We start from the raw sequence: 27,648 nt of genomic DNA, 5'->3' as shown, positions 1-27,648 counted from the left end.
TTTAATTTGTTGTTTATTTTTGTGCAATCTTTGACTCTAAGTTTTGTGTTACGTTGTAAATTCTACGTCAAATTCTATTGTTTAGCAAACAATATATTAATAATAATAACCAAAAAAATCGTTTCAAATATCACTTTTGAGTTATTCAATGTTAATACTTATATATTAAATTTTTATACAATTATTTCTTTTATTAAATACACAGATTTAGCTCATGTCCTTAAACAAGAATGATTATCGTTGAAAGAACTATTATGAACATTAGACTGTTGAAAACATTAATACATAATAACAAGAATATACATATAAGAAGCCAACGGTATGTACATAAACTTAGCTCATTGTTATTTAACTTTAAGATCTATAATACAATAAATGAAATGTATATTTACAAAGAATATTAATTAACACGAACAAGCATTCAGAAGAAAATCGTTAAAACTTCCTAAATAATTATTATTTACTAAACGAATTAATTAGAGATTATAGATAATATTTTATAAGGAGTGTTTAATTATGTATGCATTTTATGTAGCATAATTATTTTAAATTAATCACGATATTCCCTTAGGCTTTAATGAAGCATTTTGTAGGCAAATCATTTACAAATTATTGCTCCAATAAAAATTTTAAATGAGAAAATCTTGGAAGACGTTCGATTTGAAATCAACGTGCATAATGTCAACTTCAAGATTTATTTGAATAAAATTGCAAAATTTATATAGGAAGAAATAAAACATTTTCTCAAATTATTTTGAAGGTTCATTTTATAAATTACCGATAGGTTTGAGCATTGATTTACATAAAATTATGTGTATGGTGTACTATGCGTTTTTTAATTATTCATGCTATTTAGACATGACTCGGTTTAAATTTTGTCCAAGACTTTTTACTTAGTGATTAGTGAATCTTATAAAATTTCATTTGAGCATTTTGTATTATTTTAAAAAAAAAATATAATATATGATGAGAAAATTACACGATACGTTTGATTTGAAATCAACTTAGATAATGTTAATTTCAAGATTTGTAGGAATAAATTTTGCGAAATAAATGTGGGTAGAAATAAATGATTTTTTCAAATCAACAGTTCCAATGGTTTTTTACTAGTTTATATTAATTGAGCATGTTTTGGTTGCAATATTGTCCGAAAATCTTAACACATTTTATGTTCACTTATTATTTTGTAGTGTATTTAAAAATTATATGAACCAGCTTAAAATATTTTGAGAAAATCAAACGATACTTTTCGCTCCTTTATCAAAACAGCGAATAATATATTATTTCGAACCATATGAGCTTGGGGTATTTTTTAATACTATATATTATTGATTGTTCTTGTATATATCATACTCCAAATATCAGATAATAGAATAAATATTTAAACATGAATACCAATAAATTAACTTTCATAACAAATAGGATATATGATTTATCCTTAATAAGATAAGATGTCTTCCATTACAGTTATATTATACATCAATCTCAAATTGAAGGCCTAAATTAGTTAATACAAATATGTTATATCTAAAAATTTAAAGTACAAATATAAACCCGTATATATCTATTAGTTTGAAATATTAGCTTTACGTAATATAAATTACTAAATGGTTAAATATGATACGTGACTTACGATTGAATTGAGCATTGAAAATGCTGTAAATTAAAAAATATTTTTAATATAAAATAAAAATTATGAAGAAATTTTTCAACTAAGCTAAAATTGGAAGAATATAATTATTTCTAAAAAAATGCGTTTATGATCTCATCATCTAGAAATAACATTACTTTTATATTTTTGGCATTATATGATAAATGTATGAATATTAATATTTGTACAAATAATTTTACTTATTTATGTTTATTGAAAAAGCGGTCGCAACGCGGTTGATCTTCAATTTACAAAATGTAAAATCCTAGGTAATACAAAATGAATTGCAAAATGTTTGTTAACACCTGTTTTTTTCTCGGAAACACTATTTAACATTTTTTTAAAGTTCCACATGAAACCGAATAATAATATCTAGCTACTATATATAGTCAACAAAGTGGTAATGGGCATCGTACTTATGTCTCCAAAAGATTGCCTTGCGGATTTGCCATCTGTTTTAAAATCAGTAACAATCCAGTGGAGATATTGGTAATCGACTGCACAAACCTATTTATTTATTATCTATTATTAAGTTTACGTAATACTTTGAGTATTTCAGAAATACTTTTGAGTAAATTCTAATCTACCTTTGTCTCTTAATAGACAGTATTTTTGGTTCACCTTAATCGTTCAATTTCTGTCGGTTTAAAATTAATGAAAAATATAAAATATTAGTTCTGCAACGTATGGTGAAATGGCCAAGTAAGTATACATATATAAGTGCGGGTTAAATTGTTTGGTTACTTTGCAACTTTGGTTTTATGGGTCATTCCAAAAGATTCTGATGAAATGACATAATGATCATAGTAAATTTTTAGCCAGCAGAATTTTTAATATAGTTTGTTCTAGTTATATTTCAATATTAACTTATAAGAAACTCAGGTTAACTCGACTGGGATTTTGATATAACTTCGTATGGTAATAGTGTTGATGGTCAAAACAAACCACATAATTGCGCTTACATTACATTATTGTCTACGTGCGCTTACAGTGCCTTCTATCCAGATGTCAGGATGACTCTGTGGTTAAAGCGATATCTAACTTTTTTGCCAAAGTTTGCACGTTCGAATCACGCCAGAGTATTCAATTTTTTTCTTATATGCCTATAATATTTAAGGGAGACGTTTGGATTTTAAACTCCAAATTCATGCAAAATTTCATCTAATACCAAAACGTAAACCTGATTTTTTCACAAATTGATGTTGCATTTACTATATGAAAAAAAGTTTATTGAAAATTTCGCTGGTTCGAAATTCACTTTTGAGCTACGGTTTTTTCGGCATAGTTTTATAGAATGACTCATAGAAACAGAATTTTGTCGCGGTGTACCTTTTCGACTTCATACAATTTGACAAGCCCATATATACGTTCGTTTGTATATACTGTATAGGTGATTTCAATTTGGAAACAATAATTTAGGGAATATTTAAAAAAAAAATAGGTTTAAAAAATCCGCGAGATGACAGGAGAGTCATCTGACAGAGGAAATACTATATATATATATAATATAATTATAATTATAATCATTACCAGTTCGCCAAATGGATCCTTTTGTTGACATAGTGGACATCCAAATTAGGTAGCCTTGATTGCATATTTTGTAATTGTTTTTTTTTAGTAGGTTGTTAATACTCTCCAGGTAATAAAAACTATTTCAAAATATCATGATAATCAATGATACAAATAACAATATTCACGATACTAACAACATATGGAAAAAAGACGCGTACAATGTAAATTATATTTTTAAAATGGTACAAAAAAAGTCATTTCAACGCTATTAGCATAGCGATCACTTTTCCAAGCCATTACCAAAATATGCAATTTTGTATTTAAAAATATTCACTTCACTCGATAGTGCAATGGTAAAAAACGAAGACCTAAAATCGGATCTTTATATAAAACTACCTCGATGTTATTTCACCACATCGTTCACCTGCAATGACGATGCAAGTACAATTTATTTTGTACCAACATGATGGTTTGAAAATCAAATTATGTCACTATTACCAATCTCCAAAAAAGGTACCAAATATACCTCATGGTAATACTTAAAAGAAGTTTTACCAATTTCGCTCGTGTCATGTCCGGCTGAAGACATATTGCATTGTAGATGTTTACAATGGCCACGCCAACTAAATGAGTGACTACTATTTTTGGTAGTATAATTTTTAGTGTAGTGTAGTGCAGAATATGAAGTGTAGAAGTGTTCAATATAATTACCAAAAAAAAAGTGTTGTGTAGGCGTTTCACCTCTTCAATGATTGTGAAAAATAATTACCATGTGTCAATTGAACAATTAAGGTAAGTCCCATAGTTACAAAATTTCCCTATGATTGTCGTAACAAACAACAAAATGATTTTTATTCCAATGGAATGACGCTATGAGATGAAAATTTTGCAACAATGCCCTTTGCTTCCTAACAATTATTAAAATGCAAACATTATTATCATAATATACAAAGAATGAGCTCTTATATTAGATTGTCTCTGTAGACAAAACTAAATATGCGTTTATACAATATTTACTGATTATTTATGGTCGATAGAATATTCCTGTTCTTCTGAGCGTGAGTTGATGTAAAAATTGACTACTATACAGCGTGTACACAGATTTGGCAATGTCATATTAAATGCATCGTTACATGATGTAAAATGCAGCTAGATATTTATAACAATTTGATATTTTTGATAATGTTTCGATTAACTTTATCGTGACATTTATATACGATATGGTCATTTGAAAAAATAACAAAAATTATATAATCTTCTGAAGGCTTCTGAACACATGACCTTGGGTTACCAGACAAATGCATCAAATATTCTTGTGGTTCCCAATCTAATATTTCTTAATTGTATTGAATTAAATTAGCTGGTAATGATTAAGACGTGAATAATTTTGCAACCATTAGTTATATAACATATTAAACCTTTTGTGATATACAAATACAAATACTTCACTTTTTATTATCCAAATATAAGATGTATATATTGGCATATGCTTATTATGTTGAAAAAGTCTTTCAATATTTTTTGAATTTGTTGATTATTTTGATCAAATGTGATCTTAAATATAATAAAAAAAAATCTTATATAAAATCCATTAAATTTCAGGGGAAAATAGCCACATTTTGAATAGAATTTCATATTCAAATTTAGATATTTCATAAATTATTTAAATTTATTTCAAAATCATTGTTTTTAATTTTAATCATCGCCAAGCAACTACAAATTGTATTGCATTCTTGCGTCTATTCAATATGATTTTAATGAACAATCTTTAAATTTATATTTGAATTTATAGAAATTATTTTTAGAATTTTTTCATATTATAGACAACTAAACGATAAAAAATATTTTTACCATAACTGCATTTGTTTATACGATATTACATAATATATAAAAAATAATACAAATGTGATATTATGTTCACTAGTACCCAAATACAAAATTCCATTTTGGCTATTTTCTTTTGTCTGGTAAATTAACAAAAATATTTTATATGATAACTAAATTTTTAAATATATAAATAAAAATATTCAGATTAATTTTTGACTGAACAAAACTAATACAAAATTATCCATTATTATTGATTACGTGTACTCCCTGGTAGTCTAGTTCAGAAGCCTTTAAATTGATACTGTGATTTTTTTATTATAAACACTTATAAATTACGTGTACCATGCATATACATTCATATAACTTCTATTAAACATGATGGTAAAATGTATTATTCTGGCATATTATTATATATATGTTATGATATATTTTAACAGTACAGTTATGTCGATGTCATAGAAAACTTATAAACAGAGGTAGCTCTAAGTACATTTACTATGATCAGCTTTTTGAATCGAAGCTATAATACATTTTCCTCGTGCATGTAAATATATATGCACGTTTGGAATACAATTAATACATTTCGTTTGGTGCAACAGTTAACTAAAAATTAATAATATTGGGTTTTAACATTATAACCTGTGTGGTGTCCGTATAAATCTAGATACTAGATACTAGGTACCATGTCAAAAGTCACGAAACGTTTTGTTAATGGCGTCAATTTAGTAGTTTAAAATTGGTGGTAACAAATTTATATTTTTTATTTCATCATATCCTGTGAACCATTCGCTGTATCATGCTCTTCTTGAGAATATCGCTTACTTGGTAAATACTGCAATAGATATATTTCATATATGTACACAAATCGAAATAACAGAAAATAACACTATTTATTTATCATATCCGCGGTTGGCACTTTTTGTTTTAATTTTCACTAACTCACAAGTTCATTATCATAATATTCCATCTTGATCACACGATTGTTAACGAACGTTTTCGCTCTGAATTTATTTACAACAATAAAATTTACTTAGTTTAGTGTTTTAACACGGTTCCTCCATCAGGCAGAGTCGATCAGTTCATCAATTGCATGAAGTACTCTAGCCATGTTGGAGCCGTATCTCATAGTTCCCCTGTGCCCATTTTAAGCAGTTCAAGTTTCTTCTTTGCAATTTTTGAATACAAAATGTCTATAGGTTGTGTCGTGTCGTACAAAGAGGGTGCCTGTAAAATGATAAGCGCCGTTCCGCCTATACAAGCCAACGTGAAAATCCACAGGAACAGACGGTCCAGCACCATCGCCACGTACTTCCAGTCCTCTTCCACCTGAAAAAATAAAAGATTTTGATAATTCCAATCTTTAAAGTGGCATAAGATATTTGAATACACGTAAAACTCATACAAACTTATTTCATGTGATATATGATTACCAATGAGAAAACACAAGCAAGCAAAAAAAAATTTTTTTTGTTTTATTTTTGAACAGCAATCAGAACTTAATAGTCCTATAAGCTGTTGTGCTGATGGCAACCCAAACTGTTGTCACATCTCTGTATGATAAATTATTTTTACAATTTCTGTAATAGAGCGAGTATGGTGCAGCAATGCCGGATGCGGGCAATTTTCACTTGGAAACGTATTGCTATCTACATTTCCAAGTGAAAATCGTTGTCAATGTTGCCTGACAACAGGCTGCTCGAAGTGGGTATCGAACATGAGACCTCTAAAACAAGTCCCGTCGCTCTTAACCGCTTACCTACGGGCAAGCCCTTATTAAGCATAAATGACATCTACTTTAAGTAATTTAATTATGGAAGAAGAGAAAACCATACTGTAATTATTGAAAATTTTATAGACAGAAATTTTCTCATTTTTATATTAATAAATACAAATCATGAATAGTATTGTGATCTATTTGGATTTCCTGTTTGGAAACAAATACGTTCTTTTTTCATATATCTACAGTCAGACCTCCGATATCGCAAAGACTGCGCGCCGTGTGATATGAAAACCGTGCAACATGAGAAATTCGGGTTTAACGTCCAATCCAGGCTAATATGTACCGCGTTATATAGAAACTTGCTATCGCGTTGTATGGAAACCGTGCTATGAGAAACTTAGATTTAGTACAAATCGCAGCGTTTGTATAGCGTTATATGGAGACCAATTAAACTGGATAAATTATAAATTGGTTTTATTGAATTGAAGGGCGCTCATATAAGCATATAATTAAGACGATCATATTTTTAATATCAAAATTGGGATGGCATCTTGTAGTTATGCTAATCCGGGACAGAAAAGGCATAAGAATAAATATTCTAGTATTATTTTAAAATTGTCACTTTTTAAATAAATCAGTTTTTGCAGAATTATTGCCTTTTAGTAAAAACTTTATTATTCGATTATATGTTTTCGATTATTTCAGTCTCAGATTATTTCAGTTTCAATAATTTCCTCATTCACAATCTATTGTTTCATATAAGCTGTATATACTATTTTCAGATATTTGATGAGTAGTTACAACTTTATTGTCAATTAGGTAATTCAGTTCAATTCAAAAAGATTCAATTTAAACTTATACTTTCTGAAAACCCGGGACAATCCAGAACAAACTAAAAAAAAACTGGGACACAAGATAAAATCCGGGCCTGTTTCGACCAAACCGAGATGTATGGTCAGCTTATAATATAATATAAAACATATAATTTATTTCTTAATTGAAGAATTCATATATGGTTATAATAAAAAATATATTGAAAATTAAACAAAAATACGTATTTTAACAAAAAAAATTATTCAGAATTTTTTTTTTGAAAGATTAACGTATTGATCACGAAGTCATATTTGATAGTGTCAGATATAAATTCGCTATGATATAACCTGGCATGTGTATATAAAACTGATATAAAAGAGAAAAGAGCCGATATAAAAAATTATATTACTGTAAAAGTTATTATTAGGTATTATTAGTTACTAAGGTAATCAGTAAATTAGTAATAACGTAAAGGTATTATTAGTTACTAAACTCATTTATAGGTTGCACGGAAGGATCTTATGGACTATTTAATACAAACCATGTTGTAGGAGGTTCGTGTTATCGAAGGGCTATCCGCTATCGCAATTTCAGTTTGTGTAGTATGAGAACCGCGGTTACTGATTACCGTATTATCGGAGGGTTGACTATATTCAGCGTGTTTTATTCACTGAAGATTATCCGAATTGGGACTTAATAGGTATGAAAGGCTTATTCATTTTTACTAAATATAAATTATGGCTAATTCTCCGGTTAAATAGACTTTAGCATAGCGTTTTTATGGCAACGTAATCATAGCGATGTCTGTATATAAGATTTAATTTAACTTAATTAAAAGTTAATTCTGTCTGTATATATAAACAATATTTATAACAAATTGTGTATATAAAATGTAATCTAACTTAATTAAAATATGATAATATATTCAATAATAATAATAATCACAAATTCTATATTAACCCTTACGGGACGGCACCGATTTCAAAACAATCTTCTGTACCGGCTGTAAACTTGATTTCATTGTGTAGATTATGCAATTTGTTTGATAAAAATTTGTGGTCATTGAAGGACATGCTTTTATAGAATCAATTTACTTTTGATAATTTTATAAAAATGGTAACATTTAAAACAATTTCCACCTGCATAGCGGGTTGATTTTGACATGTATACTGATTAGTCAGTATATTGTCTGAAAACGATGATATGGATATGTTTGAGATTTTAAAAAATCACCTTTCAACTGTTTTACAAGATTTCTTCAGAATGACTTATATTATAATATTTAAAAAATTATATTAACTTACACTTTCAAATTTATCCTTGTTCTTGACATGCTGAGCTATGAACCTCGAACCCTCGATGGTTTTTTCCATTTCCCGCACAATGGGTTTATCGAAAACCGGGCTCTCTCTGTCCAAACACTGATCATCGTCCATAGGACCATTACTCTCACCAGACGTCGCTCCATCCAGGTTTACCGCATCTGCAAACATTTCGTCTTCTACGCAGCCTAACCTGTGTAAGGGAGATCCTCCGCTTACGACACCTGCCCCATCTGCACGACCTGTGGGTACTTGGGAATTTTGGATGTAGCGCAGGGGGAGGCAAACCTGGAATAGAATAATAATATGGTTTTGGATGAGAAAAGATAAAGGAATTCGAAAACGGTATATTATTTTAAAAATATTTTTATTTTTTATAATTAATCGGCTAAAAGTGATTAAATATTTTATATAATGACATGAATTCTTTTCTTTAAGGAGCTGTTCTAGTCTAGAATTTAAATTATTAAAATTAAATATATTTAAATCGATTTTGTTAAATCGATTTGTTGAATTTTTTAAAGTTCAACTATTCAAGAATATTATGTGCACAAGAGGTTTCAAATTATTGCCGGAGATAAAGCTGTTTGACCACGATAATCTTCTATTTCCTTCCTCTGCGAAACTTTAAAGGTGTTTTCCTCGAAACTGTCTTTTTACGTCTTGAAACTTTTACAGACTTTTCTTTATAGACTTCTCTTCAATATATACTACATTTATCCGTAATTCGATATTTACTATTCTTAATTTTTAAATCAAGAATTTAAAAATAGGTTGCAAAAAATATTTATTTTCTTCAGTCATTCGCTAATTTGTGAATTTTTTTTTGAACTGTCCATAGGGTAGCGACATTATTCTAAATTAATAATATATTTAATTTTTTTTTTCGGATTATTTGCAGGGCTAAAATCGTCAATCAAAGTTAACTGGTTAATAGTTACACGTATAAATGAAATTTTTATTATTAAGATTAAGAAAATAAGAATAAGAAAATAATTGAAGAAAACACATTTCAATACATGAGTATTAATGGAAAACTTTTATTTAACATTTTGATTTAAAATTCAAATGATTTCAAATTAATGCAAAATATAATTGGTTATTCTAATCGTGGCACCATATTTTGCCGAATAGAATTTGACACCCTACTTTATATGATACAGGAGTACAAGATATATAATACGCTGCTGAAATATCCAACATTTCCTTTAAGTGTATTATGCAAAACGATTCATGTTTTTAATATAGGGTATTGAGTTTCCACTTCTAAAAATATTGAATACCTTGTCGTATACATAGGCTGAGCGCCCCTTACACAATAACCTTGTTTTCATTATTGTGGGTCCTTTAAAAGCATATTAAATTGTTTGAATGGATAGGAAATTGGCATACAAATAATAATAATCTGTACATAACAGGTGCAAATACAATTATATATATATATATATATATATATATAAATTTAACAAAAAAAAATCATTAGAGAATTACATCAAACAAAAATTGAAGAAACGTATAAAATCTTTATTATTTCCGTTTGGAGGAATTGTCATTGTCATTTTGAGTAAAATTCAAATTGGGATTAATACTAATTAACTTTTATTTTTTTATCATTTTTGAAAAGCAATCAGAACTTCAGTCATATAGTGTGTAAAATTGTAAGTAAAAGTTTATTGATGCAGCAATGACGGCAGAGGGCTATTTTGTCTTGGAAACATATTGTTTTGCCTTGGAAACCTCATTTGTATTATCAAATTAAAAAAGACGTAACTACTCCTTTGTCTTCAGACTTCAAATTATTTTTAACATATATTTATATAACGGTACGGTGTAAACTATTTACAAGTCGCAATTACATCTATTTTTAAAATGAATCTAAGTGTAATCATCATCTATTTTTAAAATGAATCAGTAATTGCTTAATGTTATTTAAATAAAAATATACAGAACAAGTAACTCCAGAACATTTGTAAATAGCTAGCCTACAACAAAAAAATCTCATAATAGATGATTTTGCCGGGAATATAAATCGTAGACAGTAAGGAATCGCACAAAAAATCCTAAAAAACTTGAAATATAGGTAGGTGTACCTTTCAATATAAAAACATAACGTATATGTAATATAGGTATTTATAATAGATAGTACTGTCCTTGGGCAGGTCCATGAGCTGGGTTAAACGGGATATTTTTATTTCTATTTCAAATCACAGTATCCGAAATGAGCTATTTCCAATTGGAAACATATAAATCTACAATTTTCAAGTAAAAATTGATATCACTGCTGAAACGTATTTATGTTAGAGTAAGTTTATGAAGAATATCATGTTTTTGATGCAATTGTGCCCGAATATTAAGTTATTGCTTATTTTGATCATACATAAAAATTTTACAACAAAAAATATTGATATTTTTTATGAAATAAGTGTTTTATGTAATAAGTATTTGTAGAATAATTTAACTTTGAGCTCGAATAACTCTTAAGCCAATAGAAACGAATAACTCCTAAGCCAATAGAATCGAAAAGTTATAAGAAACCTTTGTTGCAGAGCGTCGAATTTTCAATAAAACATGACACGAATTGTTACTTTTGATTAATTTGTTGCTGGGTTATAAAATTCTAGACAAATGGATTTTTTCCCATGTTATTTCTATAAGAAGCTTTGGTTGGAGTGCAGACTAACTTGAAAATAATATTAAGAGCTAAAACTTTCAACATTTCTTTTTTATTAATTTAGAAGCATTTTGAGCCCCTAGGAGCAAATAAATTCAAAAAAATCTTCGAAAGTTCGAAAAATCAATATTAAAAACCACCCCAATAAATATGTGTAATAGAAATATTAAGATATTATATCCTACCTGGTATTTCGAACTCGTCCGCGCTGAACCTCTTCCCGCCGTACGGCACGTACTTATCGATTTCTGATGGTACATGGAAGACATCCGTTAACACTTCCGACGGCCTATCATCTTGCGTGTCTTCTTGCCCGTTGTCATCTTTTTTCGGCCTTTGCATACACAAAACTTTTGGCAGCAGTTCCACAAATAATCTATGCACCCACGGCGCCATTTTATGCGTAACAGGACTCCTAAAGTTTACATTTAACACTGCTATGGTCACCACTACAGAGAGCGTGACCAGCATCATAGTAAAGAGGAGATATTTTCCCAGCAAAGGTACCGTGAGCGACGTAGGAGGTATAATTTCGGCCAGCAGCAAAAAGAACACAGTCAGAGACAGCAGAATCGAAATACACAGAGAGATTTTTTCTCCGGAATCGCTCGGGAGGTAGAACACCAAAACGGACAAAAACGAAATTCCTACACATGGGATGATCAGATTGACCGTGTAGAACAGCGTCTTTCGCCGGAGAGTTATGTTGAAGATTATATCGGGATAGGGCTCCTCGCAACACGAATAGAATTTTTCATTTCTAACGGCCGGCACGCGCATTATGTCCCATTCCACACTGATGTAGTAATCCTGCAGATCGATCCCGACGTCTATGTTGTCCGAATCGGGCGTCTGTTGTAAGTGTCGCAGATCAATCTGTTGGATTAGATAGAAAAACATTTTCAAAGTGAGAAATATTTTATAGACTAAACTTTTTATGATGCAAATTATTTTATTGAACTAGGTGCTTGTTTAACGAGACATAAAATGTATTGCTAAACTAGAAATACTCGTAATACAAAAGTTAATGATGTAGTTAGTAGATGTGATGTACGATATTGTGTTACTGTTAAGGGGGTATTCTAGTGCAGAATTTTTTTTTACACATCGCTAGCTCGGGCGATTGCGACATCATTGTAGATTAATAATTTTTTTGTTTCTTTTATTTCGGATGGCTATAAGGGCTGAAATCATGGCAAGACTGAGGTGCCAATTTTTTGAGACCCCCCACTTTAGCATCCGCCAGTTTTTTCAATTTTCAACTTTTTTTTAAATTTTTGTTTGATATTTTAATAATATTAATAAACAAGTGGTAACAAAATGGATAGTAAAAACATTCATTGCTTTCTTTTACCACACTTTAAAAATTACCTAAAATTTATTGCTCTACACTAGAATACTTCCTTAAGCCATTTACATCAAACTTACCAATAGGTAGTTTTCTAAAAACATAACTTTGTATAGTTTCAGAATAATTAATAAATGTCTTTTGATTATAAAACAGATTGTGATTTAAATATTAATAAAAGAAAGCCTTTAGGCCAAATTAGTGAAACTAATTTTTGCCTATCTTTGTTTCACAGGTTTCTGAACATTTTGGCATACCTGAAAAAATGGATGTGTGTGCGTGTTTTGTGTGTCTGTCTGTAATTTTTTTGAATATCGAAAATAATTCGGATTTTAATTTTAATTCTAGCTAAAGTTTCAAAGCTCGCTCATATACTCTAAAAAATAATTTTAACTTTATAAATATTAGACAATGTCCTTCATTTTAAATTCGATTGATTGAGTCTTGTTTATTCACTTTTCTATTAACTATTATTATTATTAATATAACTCATTAGTAAAATCTATTTGAAAACATTAAATTAATAAATCAATAAATTACAATCTGTCTTCAGGAGACATTCAGTAATCAGAATGTAGTTAGAGATATATTTTTTAATTAAGAAAATTTTGTACTTTTGAAAACATTATTTAACCCATACAGTATTACTAGTTGTCTATTTTAGAACAGATTAATTATTATTATATAATAATAAAAAATACATAAATAGAACAGAACGTCGACACAAAGCGATCAGTGCTAACTAGGGCTTACAATACCGGGATTCCGTAATCCCGAAAACCGGGATCCCGGATGATTTTTGTCCGGTATTCAATACCGGTATTGATGCAAATAATACCGGCATTACGGTATTACCAGTATTCTATCAAAAATTCAACTTACGCAAAATACATATCAAGTTTTAGTTTCCAAACTATGTATTGTGTGCTTCAGCTGAGTGAGATAAGCGACAAGCGGTGTCGGGAAGATAAAGCGATTGTTTATATATTATGTGTGACGGCCAGCTAATAAAAGGGTTCATTTACAAAAGTTATTATGCGTTTACGTGCCTCGTTCCTACTTCGAATTCACTATCAATAATTTTTAAACATAATATACAATCGATGAGATATTTATTTATTATACATAAATCATTTTACATAAGTAAGAACGGCAGTTGTTTAAATTGCGTGTCACTGACAACAATTTGAGAATTTGCGAAGGGTATTGTTATAATTAGTTAATATTATTAACTAATATAGTAGAAACACACCACGTAATGAATCATATTCTCAATTCTATTGCATTCAACATAAGAATAGTCAACATTGTAATAATCTTTTATCGATGAATTGCACACATCGCAGTAATTCCCGAGAAAGTCGAACGGGTAATAACTTGACTTGCACTCACACATATAAAAAAACTCTATTGATCATATTCAAAATCAAGGGAATTCCCTTAAACTAAATAAAATGTTATATGAAGCCGAAATGTAACTTTAAGTAGGCAGTTGTGTAAATTTCGTGTAGATAACATCTTAAAGTTGCGGGAAAATAAATGTTTATATGAAGAATAGTGTGTTTAATATTGTGTAAATATTGTGTTTAATTTGAACCTATGATATTTATAAGTGAGTATATAAACCAAAGTTAATTAAGTTGGTGTGTAATTAAAAATATTAAAATAAATACTTCACCCGTGTGTGTGTTAAAAAAAACTCCAAGTCTAGAACAAAAAATAAAAGATGAAATTACTTTTTTTGAAAAAACAGGAATAAAAAGAATGAACCTACAAAATATGTATAATTTCTTAATTACAATTGTACCAACAAGTGTAGAATCGGAAAGACGGAAAGAGCTTGATGATCAAACAATTGATTGTTCATGTTTCTTAAGAGCATATTTTATTAAGCAAAACATTAGCCATGAATTATAATTTATTCTTTTCTTAAATATATTAATAAATAATTAATTCTTATTATAAATGTAGAATGTAAAATGTAACATAGAAAAATATATATTTTTTACTGACACGTTTTTTTGTTTCTATCTACTTCTACTCCTTATGTAATAAATAAATAATATGTACTCATTTCAGCACAATATTTGTTAGATTTCATATATTATTTGTTAATATGTCAATATAACAACTGAAGTAAGTAAAAATATAACTATTTAATTTTTCATCGACAATACCGGTATTAAAACCGGGATCCCGGAATTTCATTTTTCAAATATCGAATACCGGTATTCAGATTTTTGTACGGTATTGGAAGCCCTAGTGCTAACGATTTAATTTAAACCCTTGAAACTTTTAACGATTTTGAAATAGCTGAATTTCTAAACTTCTGTAAATTTTGGAAAAGTAATAATTAATTTTTTTTGTTAAATTTATAATTTATAATTTTATAATTTATAACCAACCATAATATGTACTGTTTACGTGCATATACAGTGTGTCCCAGAACTCAACGTCAAACCGAAACGTGTAATAGTATCAGTAGTAACTATCATTAGAAAAATAAAAAAATAATCTATCGAGTGCAGTTTGAAAATTATGAGCTTTTAAGTACTGCTTGGAGCTTTCAAAACTGTGATCATTTTTCAGTTATTGTAGTTGATTTTTGTTAATTTAAACTTTGAAATCTTAACTGAAATCTTTCTAAAACTATAGTTTAAATAAAAGCTTTCTACAATTAAGACCATTTGACTTTGAAGACTATATAATTATGTGTCGGTAAAAGAGCAAAATGCGCTAGCAAACTTTTTTGAAATTATAAAGTATATTACCGGTATTATCTTTATTAAATGCTTCAACTTCTGATGAAACATGCCAACACAAATTAGTTTCCTTTTTTCAAAAGAGGGCCCTTCTTAAATTCGATAAATTTTGCAAATTTTGAATTAATAGTTTATCGAACAGTCTTAAAATTCATGAATACTTGGGGAAATATACGGTTTTTACGGTGGTTCTTGAAATGTTATTTACGGTTACGATTCCAAAGTTAAAAAAAAATAAAGTTGAAAACATTAACGAAAAAAGGTGATTCGAAAGCTCAGGGTTACACCTAAAAGCTCATAATTTTCAAACTACTTAAAATATTTTTTTTAGTTTTTTTTCATCATATTTAAGATCAGTACTATCAGTGTTCTGGTGGCACTTCATTACTATGCAAAAATAAATATCAATATGAGAATTATAATCTAAGTTAGAATGGAAAATAAAGATACAATATCGGAAATATAGATACATGAATAAAACGTATGTCATAAAGCGTCCAATACAAATCGCGTCAATTATAAAATGAATTTAATTTCTGTACTATTATGACTTTGTCTAACCGCAGTTGGAATAAATTGATATTCAAATAGCAAATTATAATAGGTAATATATAATAAACAACCGCATAATCATATCCGATTGACATAGATACATATAATGCAGCAAATCTATAATTTACAATGTAGTAAAATCTATCTGCTTCAACTATATAAGTTCTAATAGAAATTTATTATCGATAGAACATTTATGGTCCTGATATTTTATAAAACTCACTTTAATAAATCAAAATAGTTTGATAACAGTTTAGCATATATTGCACGATAGAATGTTGCGGAAAAGCAGTAAAGTTTGAGTTTTTATAAGTTTGTCATTTTTTACATTGTATAGGTACTATTATTATTGAACTCTTATACAATTACAAACTTTTCAACTATGCATAATTTTATTATAAAGTAGACATTAATATTTTACAGAATATTAAAAATATATTCAACTATCAGTGGAATGGATTCTGTTTAATTTTTCCAAATTAATTAGATAATGTATTATTGCGATGAGAAAATAACTTTTGATTCTATCGATGTGAAGATTGTAAACTTTATTTCAATCGAAATAAACCAGATTTATCTACGATATATTGAAAACAAAAATAAAACAAAATGTTTATTTCATTTTTATGTTCCAAGTTAAGATTTTATTGATACTGAAAACTATATTTGAAGTCTTCTTTATATGAATATCTTGAATAATTCTATTTGTAGAAAGTTTAAATTTATCTTTAATTTATTTAAGAGTTTTCTTCGGTTAAAACTGTGAATCAAATATTTACGGGGTAGATAACTATATGAATAACTTTTTTATAAATTATTGTATTTGGAAACTAAATATATCAAATAACTACAAAATATTGAGAGAGAAATAAATTCTACCTTTCTACTGTAACCAATTTGAACTCAAAATATAAAGTAATTTGTCTTTTGTCAGAAATTATGAAAGTTTATATTGTCTTTTTCATACATTTGCGCTTTGGTAATAATATGAAGAAGTGACTTGTAAATATCTATTCGAATAAAACAATTTTTTTTCCTAATATTAAAAACTGAAATATTGTTGTAATTTCACAATGCTAATAAATAATATACTAAAATTAGCATATTATATTTTTGTAATATTTTTGTAATATTATTTAAAACATTTATAAAAAATTAATTCAATTCAAAATATTAAAAAGTAATTTGGATTTAAAAGCCAACAATCAAACTCATCAAGTACTGATGTGTATTATTTCGATAAAAACCAGTTCGATAAAAACTTTATATGAAATTATGACGAAAAAATTCGTGTAAGATAAAATTTTAATTAATCGAAAGAATTTTATTGTCGATGGTCGAATCACTGAATTGATATTCTGAGTATATACCAAAAATTGGAATAGGTGCAGATATTAAAAAAAACATAAGGTGTTACCATTAACGAGTTATTTATTAATAGCAACAGATTAGTAAAAATTGACAATGTTTTCACTAAAAATCCTGAATTGATATTGAAAATAATTGATATTTAAAAAAACAGTTCTCTAAAAAATCAGTCAACAATCGTGCTGATTAATTTTTAGTGAAGATTGGATGCTTCGTTTCTTTGTATATTAATTATTTTTTAGAGTGGTTTAATAAAATAAATAAATTTATTAAAACTTAGAATGATGTGTTAGAATGTGCCCTTATCACATATTTCTTATTTATTTATTTAATGCTGAACAGCAATATTAAATTGAATTTGATTAAAATTAAAATTTAGTGTGACAATTCACATATATTATCACACATTACTGATGCTATGTTTTAGTTGTTTTGTACTGATCACCGTTGATGTTCACACCTAAATAAATTATATTTTGGAAGCGCGCAGTCAAACTAAATGTTTTAAATAAATCAAATTTAATTATTACAATTACAGATATTATAAGTTGATTAGAATGATGCCATTTGGAAATCACATTGATTAGATATTAGTGCAAGCAAAACATTTTTTTGAAAATATATAGCTGAAGAACTTATCTAAATCTCAATTCTCTCTGATTAAGAAGCCAATGGTAAAATAGACCATATAGCGTTATGTTTTTTTTCTTGGAACTAAAAACAGTTCAAATACTATGTATTTGCTGTGCAACTAATAATAACATAAATCCGCCTTTCCGGTGTACATAATAACATATGCAAGAAGTTAGATTTTTTGTATAACATAATAATGCAATGTTATGGTCAGTTATGGTTAGTGGTGTTGTGCTAATATTTTTTTTGTCGGATCGCTATAATTTAAAAACCGGTTCTCATGTTTGTTCCGGTTCCGTTCAAAAAGGAAAGAAACAAAATTTATTCTAAAGCCCATTTTGTGCATATATAAGTAAGTTTATTACAGTAATAGGAACATTTAATAAAAATTAGTTGAATTATAATTTATAAAATTCACTTATTAAATCATTTTCTGTATGTAGCGATTTTTTTCATTTTTTTTTGCCGGAACGACTCAACACCACTGGTTATTAAGGTTTAATGTACTAGAGAATTTGCCCCTAAGTCGATTAGTTACTTGTATCTGAAAGTTTATACAACTTTCCTTTTGGTAAAATGCCGCTCCTCGTTAATTCTAGTTTTTAATATTTTTAAAAATGTCATAAATCTATAAATTTGATTATTATTCATTCGTAAATAGTGATCAGAACGTTTGATTTGATACATAGCATTACAAAGCATTTGGATTGTTTTTAGTACTAAGAAAAGAGCAAATTTGCATTAAAATCTAATCAATGCGATTTCCAATTGATAACATTTCATGATCTATTTTGTTCAAGTAATTACTCGCAAATGCACAAACACATAACTTCATAAGTGACATGTTTAAAATTTATAAAATTGTCATAAGATTAAATTATCATAGAATTAAATTGTCATAATTAATAAATAAAGATGCACTTACCAAATATCCGTCGTACGTCCACGATCCGAATTTCATGAAACACGTTTGCTCATCGAACGGGAAGTACTCGACGTCGATCTCACAAAAGGATTTGTATATGGCAGGCGGCTTCCATACCACTTTGCCGGTGTGATGCAGAATCGCCTTCGTCATGATAGTCACCTCGTAATTACCGTCGGCACTGCGGGAAATCGAATCAAAATCACTTATATAACGTTTCGACCTATAGCTTCTCGGAAAAGTGACAAATACATCGCTTCTTATCAAGGATTTCCACGATAAAGTGCGACATCGGATAAAACATTGAATTCTGATGCGGATTTTAATCTAATGTAATGCTTCATCTATCTGCTGCATCAGCGCATTTTTGTATATGGGGAAGTCAGTTGCTTTATAAATAGGACGTGGTTTATCTTTTATTTAGCCACAGTTTCTTAGGGAACGAGATACATAAATTAAACTTCATAAGAAATTAATTAATAGTAATAACAATTTAAATATTAATAATCTAAATAAATATTTTACTTACGGGCTTAAAAGTCCGTGAGTGAAACTGTCTACCATCATCTCAAAAACAAGCAAAGCTTAAATTTTTTTAGTGATACTATTTTATACTAGAAGGCAAAAGAAGGCTTAGATACATCTTTGATTTGCTTAGATACATATTGATTTAAATTATTTAAAATCATCTAAAATTTTTGTGTAGGTAGATTGTACGCAATAAAAAAAAATAAAAAATAGTTAATGAACCGATTCTGCCGCACAGCACACCAATGTTATGGCAATGCTATGTTATGAAAAACTTTCTATACTAAATATTAAAAAAGCCATGTGGTTGCTGTGCAGTCAGGCGTTTTTCTCAGGTTGTCAAATAGAAAAACCTAACTAGAAACAGCATAAATGTCAAAAAACAATCTTACATAACAGGGTCTTTTTGACCCAGCTTCATAACATATGTGTCATTGCAGCTTATGTGAGAAACGCCTGAATGCATAGCAAACAAATGACATTTTGACAGTAGCATAATGTATGAAATTTGACTCGTAACAAGGCCTTGCCGTAACTTAGGTCTGTTGTGCGGCTGAATCGGCTCATAAATCTAAAATAATATCTATCTATCATAAGTTTTACTATCATTCTTTTACAAACCGCACAACAACCTAACCTTGACATTTTAGAATTGTCTAATTTTTTTTTTTACAGATATGATATAAAATCATTTGACACGTATTTCAGGATTTTGCTGAAAAATTATTCTACGTAAATATTAGCAATTAAAATATGGATCTTTTGCTCAATTTATGTCAAACATCCCTCGCGTTAAATTAATTATATCCACTTGTGCTGATCGGACCAGCAACATTTTTTTATCAAGCTTGTATTGAAATTATCTTTATTATAATTTAAAAAAAAAATGGTTTTGCAATTTTCTTAACTATAACAACTCTTAAATGTTTGCAAAGGTTTTACTTACCGTTACCCCAGCTTGAATCGATTAAAAAATAAACATATTTTTTTCTTTTTTACTCCGCTATTATTTTTTTTTACAATTTGTTGGAGACTCTGTTACATCCAAATATATTGAATAATTTCGAGCGCGATTCACACTTTTCACGTCAAAGGTCTCAGACTGTTGTACTCATTTATCACTTTCGAATGTCCATCTTATTGTTTGTCGGTTGAAAAATATATTATAATTTTGTTTCTGGGGAAAAATATGTTATAAAAAAAATTATAGGAGAGAGCGGGGCTTAAAAGTCAGCGGGTAAAAAGGGACACTACCACTGGCTCAAAAACAAGTAAAGTTAGGAATTTGTTAACAACAATATTTGAAAGTAGAGAAATTTTATAGTTAGATTCAACCGATTTAACAAAATCATAAAATACATGTTAAATGATTTTATATATAATATCTGTAGAAAAAGTTTCAGACAATTCTGAAATGTGACATTTTATTTTACCCAAAATCCGTGCGATTTGTAAAAGGACCCATAAATGTTTTTTCTTATTTGAAACATCGATAATTTTCATTATGAACAATACTGACGGATTACTTAATTTAAATTTTCTTCATTTATGATATTATGCTAAAATTTAAGTCTTTGGATATTCTAAACAGAAACGAAATATTTTAAAGCTTATTTTATATCTATTTACTTGGGACATTCTATTACAGTTTTTACTTAAGTAATTAAGCTATTTTTGGATTCCTACTCCGCTCCTAATAAAATTTGAGGTAATACCCAATATACGTGGCTATAATCAACTAATAATTTATATATTATTTATTATAAGTGAATTTATTATAAGGCAAAACCTTTGATCTTATCGTAAGTAGACACAAACTTTAATTATCCTTTTATTTTATTATACATCAACTTAAGAAAATAAGACAAAAAGCTAAAATTGACCAAACAAACGAAATTAACCAATAGACCAAAGACGAGAAAACCAAAGGACCGAATGATGATAACATTATTTCTGTATCTGCAGAATATAATGTATAAAAGTATCTATTGATATGAAGTAACTTTAAATATTATTCAGGATATTGCTACAATATCTGAATATTCAATAATTATTATAATCAATTTCAACAAAGATCCCAGCTTGTTACATGAAAAGTATACAAAATAATTTAGGAGTTGCCTTATTTAACATCACGACTTTGGAATCTGTTTACATGAAGTTTAAAAATTGAAAATTGTTTGCACTGCATAATGAAAGGATGAATAAAGTAAACACCAACAAAGAGAATGAATATTGATTTTCATCTTGAATTAAAATGAATTACAAAAGTAAAGTACCAGTTTCAAACGATAATATTGGTTTTTAAATTATCTGCGAATTAATTAATTTCTTTGAACATCGAAGATGATTGCTAAAATTGAAAATGATGGATAAATAATGATACTTACTTATTATAAAGAACTATATCTGGCAGCCAAATGTGTTCAGATGGAACATGGAGAGTGTCAACACCTCCGTAGTCATCTGGATTCCATTTTAACTTATAATCATTCCATTCCTGTAAAAATAAAAACCAGGATATTGATATACATTCAATTAATAAGTTCAATCAGAGGTATTTTAAAAATACTTACTTGTTCAACCCAAACGTTAGTGGTCATAATTTGATTTTTCAAATTCTGAAATAAAAAAAAACAATATTACTTATTATAATGCATTGCAGGATATAATCTATTACTTATTATAATGTGGTATTAAAAAATTAGACAAACTTTTAACGCGAGGGCTTTAAATTAATAGATGTCACTATAGTGTTTTTGACATACACTTATGTTAATTTATGTTTATTATGATGTTGTCACAAAAATATAGAAAAACTTACAACGTCGAGGGTTTGTTGAAATGTTGAAGAGAAAATTAATGCTCATTGATGGAGATTGTTATTAATAGATGTCACTATAGTATCTTTTACATATACTTACATTAAATTATGTTCATTATACAATGTGGTATCAAAAATATAAAAAAACTTTCAACGTGACGGTTTGTTGAATTTTTAATGTATAAATTAATGCTCTTTGGTGGAGAGATCGATATTAATAGATTCACATACATTTATGTTAAATTAAGTTCATTATTTATAAAATGGCTATAATAACCATTATTTTATATTTTAAAATTACATTTTACAACTACTTGTATATAGTAATCATTCTGTATTCTGAAAATATGAAACTGTGCTAAAAATAGTCAGTCACTTGAACAATTAATAAGATCCATTTCAATGTTAAAGAATTGTGACAATCAACCCCGTCAATATGTCAAAGTTTTTTAATGCGTTTCTTCTCAAATTAAGAAAATGAGAGCCTGTCTGATAAAAAGTCACATCGATGAAATATTTCATAACGTTTCCAATAATGAGAAAAAGGGAAATCCGGTTGAATCCATAATCAAAAATCGATTAATCCGTACTCATGAAATTGTAGACGAATAATTATATCCAGACGTATATACATGCATACATACACACTAATACAGGCATATTTTCTATGGTGTGCCAAAATGTTCAGAATAATTTGAAACGTAAAGATATATAAAAATTTTTATTTATCTTATTTTTGTGATTACTAATGTTAATATTAGTTACTAAAAATACGATTTAATGAAATACCAATAAATTGACTATTTTTATTTAATAATCAAGCGGTTTCTTTGAAATTGACAGTTAAATTCTTTATTCTATCAGAAGATATTATTTCGAAATTATGTGTTTAGGTTTCTTTCAGAAGGTGCTTACGAAAAACAGTTCGATAATTTTACATAGACAGTTTAAACAAATTCAATTCAATTTCAAGTTTTATTGATCGACACAACCATTTCTGAATATCAGAAAATCATGCACTTGCTTTCAGGTAAAATGCCACTCACACCCAGAGTTTGTGAACTTCTTTGATATATTTTGTAGAATTATCGCTATATATCGAGTTTTATACGCGACATTTATTTTAAAGACGTTTGAAAAGATTGTAAAAGATTTCACAGAATTCAAATAAAGCGTTTCAATAAAATATAAAAGAAGTAAACAACTATATATACAGCTCGATAAATTTGTACCGTGGATGAAACACATTCGTAAGCCGCTTAGCCTTGATAAATGATATTCACACAGATAAGTGAAACGAAATAGAATTTCCACGAGCATTTGAATAGGGCAGATCAGAGACGAGACATTGAATGGCCACTTAAAGAAAATATCGAAACGTTGGCTGCCGATGCCGATGCTCGAATAGAGACGCGCTGTTTGCTTCTGAATATTTCATGCCAAGATAAAAAAAAAATCGAATGTTGTGGCCGTGATGTGTCATCAATCAAGTGTTCTAGACTTGCAAAAAATTCTATCGGACGGCTCGCCACTTCGCAAGGCACCATCCACCACCGCCAGTATGTAGGAAACCAATTACATTCATTGCCCAATTCACGCCGGATCACGTTCTGTTGATCTTCCACGCTGTTATGGCTTTGTAACTAATATATTAATATGGTTGTTAAGTTCTAGTTTATGATCAATAAATTTAATGGCTTGATCCGACAATTCTATAATGGCTGAACACTATATGCAAATTAATATCTGAATTTAGTAATTCGGGTGGATTATCGCGGAATCAGAACCTATCTCGTTTATGATGTGATCACTTGCTCTAAAAATACATAGTATGAACTGAATTGCTGTATGGCATCACATCACCCACTTATATGTAATAAAGTAATAGAGCCATAGCATGGAAAAAGTGTAAAGGAAAACGTTACAATTAAAGAGATCAAATAAGCGAAAATATACATTTTTTTTCAATGAGGAATGTGACCTACAATGAATTAAATCTAAGGTAACCATATTTTTTGAAGTCAAAACCGGGACGGCAAATTTTAGTTATGCTAACCCGGGAGGGGGATGGAGGGGGGTTATGCTAAAACTTAAATATGATTTCAAAATGACATATAAAATTTAAGTTTATATATTTTTTTTTAATGAATCAATATTTTCATCAGAAATACGGACTTTTAGTAAGAACTTTTCGATTACATGTTATACTATTATTTTCCCTATGATATAATATTTTTTATAGGTTTCTTATTCTATGTTTTTTATCTTTGAACATTAGGAAAAATGAGCACTTGCTCGTTTGTTTTAATTACTTTTGTTAATTTCCATCGAATTAAAAATAAAACTTCAAATTTATGAATTTGAGATGCTATTTTACCCCACCTTTAGAATTTTGTATCCGGGATATTTCTCATTCATGACGTATTTATTTATATAAGCATACTCGTTGTCAAATAATTTTATTGTCAAATAATAGCAAAGATTTAATTTAAACCTATATTTTTTGAAAACCCGGAAAAATCCGGGGCAAGATCTAAATATAGGGCAAATTTTTCTTTTAGGAAAACTCGGAACACGTGGTGAAAATCCGGTCAAACCGGAACGTATGGACAACTTACGCTTAACTGAAAAACATTATTTTAATAATAAAAATAAAAATTTACGCCATAGTTGATACTCTTATTATTTGTAATTATATTATTAATAATAATACTATAATCATGTATTAATTAATAACAAAAATTTTACTCAATTCGAAGTAAAAATATATATACTGATCATTAGATTCTAGGTTTTTAAAATTAAACTTACCAATTCTGAAATAAAAAATATCAATAAACATTCATATGTTTCTATATAATATCAACAAACATTCATAGGTTTTTAACTAATTGTAAAAGTTTATTTTGATCCTAAGGTAAAACAGGAATTATTTAATTGTTCAAATAGTTATACTGTATACAATTAGATTTATTGTTTTGTAGGATAAGTTATAGCAATCGCATAAAATAGAAAAAAAATATGTTGTATATCTTTACATTTCAAAGGTTTTTGATTATTTTGGTTAAACAAAACTTAAACAAAAACTGGATGTATGTGTGTGTCTATGTATGTAGTATTTATGTATGTGCGGATACAATTTTTATCCGCGATTTCGAGAGCACGCATCAACCGATTGATTCGAAAAACATTCGACTCCTAATGATGAGAACTTCTAACATGCTGATTAGCTTTCAGGAAAGGCAAGTCCAGTCGTTTCAGAAATACGGGAAAAAAGTTTGAAAAATGGCAATTCAGTTCGAAAAACATTTTACTTGTATTGACTTAATGAAAAATTGATTAAAATTTTGTAAAGGGGGAGAGGCATGCGATTTCGGAGATTTTGAAGAAAAAGTTTAAAAAAATGCAATTTGTAGACTGAATTATCATTTATTATTACAGTTTGCTTATTAATTGATAAAAGTAAGGTGACCATACGTCCCGGATTGGCCGAGACAGTCCCGATTTTCCGCCTTGCATCTCGGCTTTTTCTAAAAAGCAATATTTGTCCCGGTTATAGGTGTTTTGTCTCGGATTGTCCCGGATTGTCCCGGATTTTCAAAAATGTTTTGAATGGCAACATTTTTTTAAGTATATTTCAGTTAGAAAATTTAAACCGAAAAATGTGTATATAAATTTTTAGCTCACCAATACCCCCCCCCCCGCTCTCGCAAACCTTATAATCCGTCCCTGATTTCAAGCAAAAAAATATATGGTCACCTTAATACAAATTTTCCTTAAATTTCAATACTAATATTTTTTAAATATTTTCAAAATTTTCAAAAATATTAAAAAAAATTCAAAATTTTCAAAAAAAAATTTTTTTCATTTATGAGCTCTTAAAAATTTTAAATTACGGTATGGAAAGTCCAGCAATTTTCTTTAAGGCACGATGTCATGCACTACTTGTTATAAATAATGTCAAGTGTACAAAGAGTATAACTATGGTGCAATAAAATACGAGCTATTGTTTATAGCAAATCCTATTTTCCGTGTTACAACGGTCACGTGGTACCTTGTACCAGCTTAAAGTTTAAATCGCCCTCATCCGAATTTCTCTCTAGTGTGCAAGTCTCGATTGTTATGTGTCCGCCGCTTTTGCATTCCGTTGCGTCCAGCGCAATACATTAGCGGTTATGGTAGAAATCTTGCCGGTACTCACCACATCAATCAGTTGGGATAGCCTCAGACCCATCTTGACAGTGAGTCGATCGGAGTTGTTGCCGACGGGACGTATCAATCGATTATAATTGGAGAGGAGATCATCGTACAGACGCTTCGCCTCAGGGTTTGCCATCCCACCACAAGACGCCATTGCCAATGTTGCCACGAGCGCCAGTAACAGGCTCTCCATCTTATACCGAATCCACCACTGGAAACAGACCAGAATGTTAAACATTGCGGATGACAGGAATATATTATTACATGCACTCGAGTGTGAGATAGAGATCTTTTGACACCTTGAGGCAGGTTGGGAATGTTGGTGGAAAAAATCGATTTTGGGGACCATGTGTGGGAAATATAGTAAAATGTTTAGGAGCTTTTGAGGTTTATTACTATTACATCAGAATGCTAAAGAAGGGACGTTAAAGTGCTGATGAAAGGAAATGTTATTTATTTTTTTTATTTACATGCACATATACACTCTTATAGAAACTATCAATTTTTTATTGCATATAAGTAACTATATTACACAGCACACACACATACTATATATATTTCAGTGTAATTTTTCATCTTTACGGTTTTGCACAGTTTTCGACATGGAGTGGTCCTTAATATAGATATTTTAGAATTTCTGTGCCCCCAGGGGCTCAAATTCTTCCAAATTCATTCATGAAGTTTCTAAAGTTGAGTTATCTTATAACTTAGGGACAAGCAAATCAAAATTTGAGATCATAAATAAAAAATTTACAATAAAAGTTAGTTATATTTTATAAAATAACTTAGAAAGAAGATGCAAGAAACTTTGGTTGGAGTGCGGACTATCATAAGGTTAATATTTAGAGCTAAAACTTCCAGAGATTTTTTTTTATCAATTTGGAAGCATTTGAGCCTCTAGGTGCAAAAAATACATCATCTATATTAAGGACCACTCTATATATATAGAGTCTCAAAAACTTTTCCTCCCATTTCGAATTTTTACAGAAACT

At 28.8% G+C, this 27,648-nt stretch overlaps 1 pseudogene; it reads right to left on the bottom strand.

Annotated features, from left to right (window-relative positions):
• Positions 1 to 6,112: 6,112 nt before the first annotated feature.
• LOC113368385 lies at positions 6,113 to 26,849 on the bottom strand (annotated as a pseudogene).
• Between the last annotated feature and the right edge of the window lie 799 nt (positions 26,850 to 27,648).

This window comes from Ctenocephalides felis, unplaced genomic scaffold, assembly GCF_003426905.1.
Source record: "Ctenocephalides felis isolate EL2017-DRISC unplaced genomic scaffold, ASM342690v1 CF-g0.4_SCAFFOLD_01170, whole genome shotgun sequence".
Classification (NCBI taxonomy): Eukaryota; Metazoa; Arthropoda; class Insecta; order Siphonaptera; family Pulicidae; genus Ctenocephalides; species Ctenocephalides felis.
The sequence above is the reverse complement of the archived record's forward strand: the minus strand, read 5'-3'. Positions and strand labels throughout refer to the sequence as shown.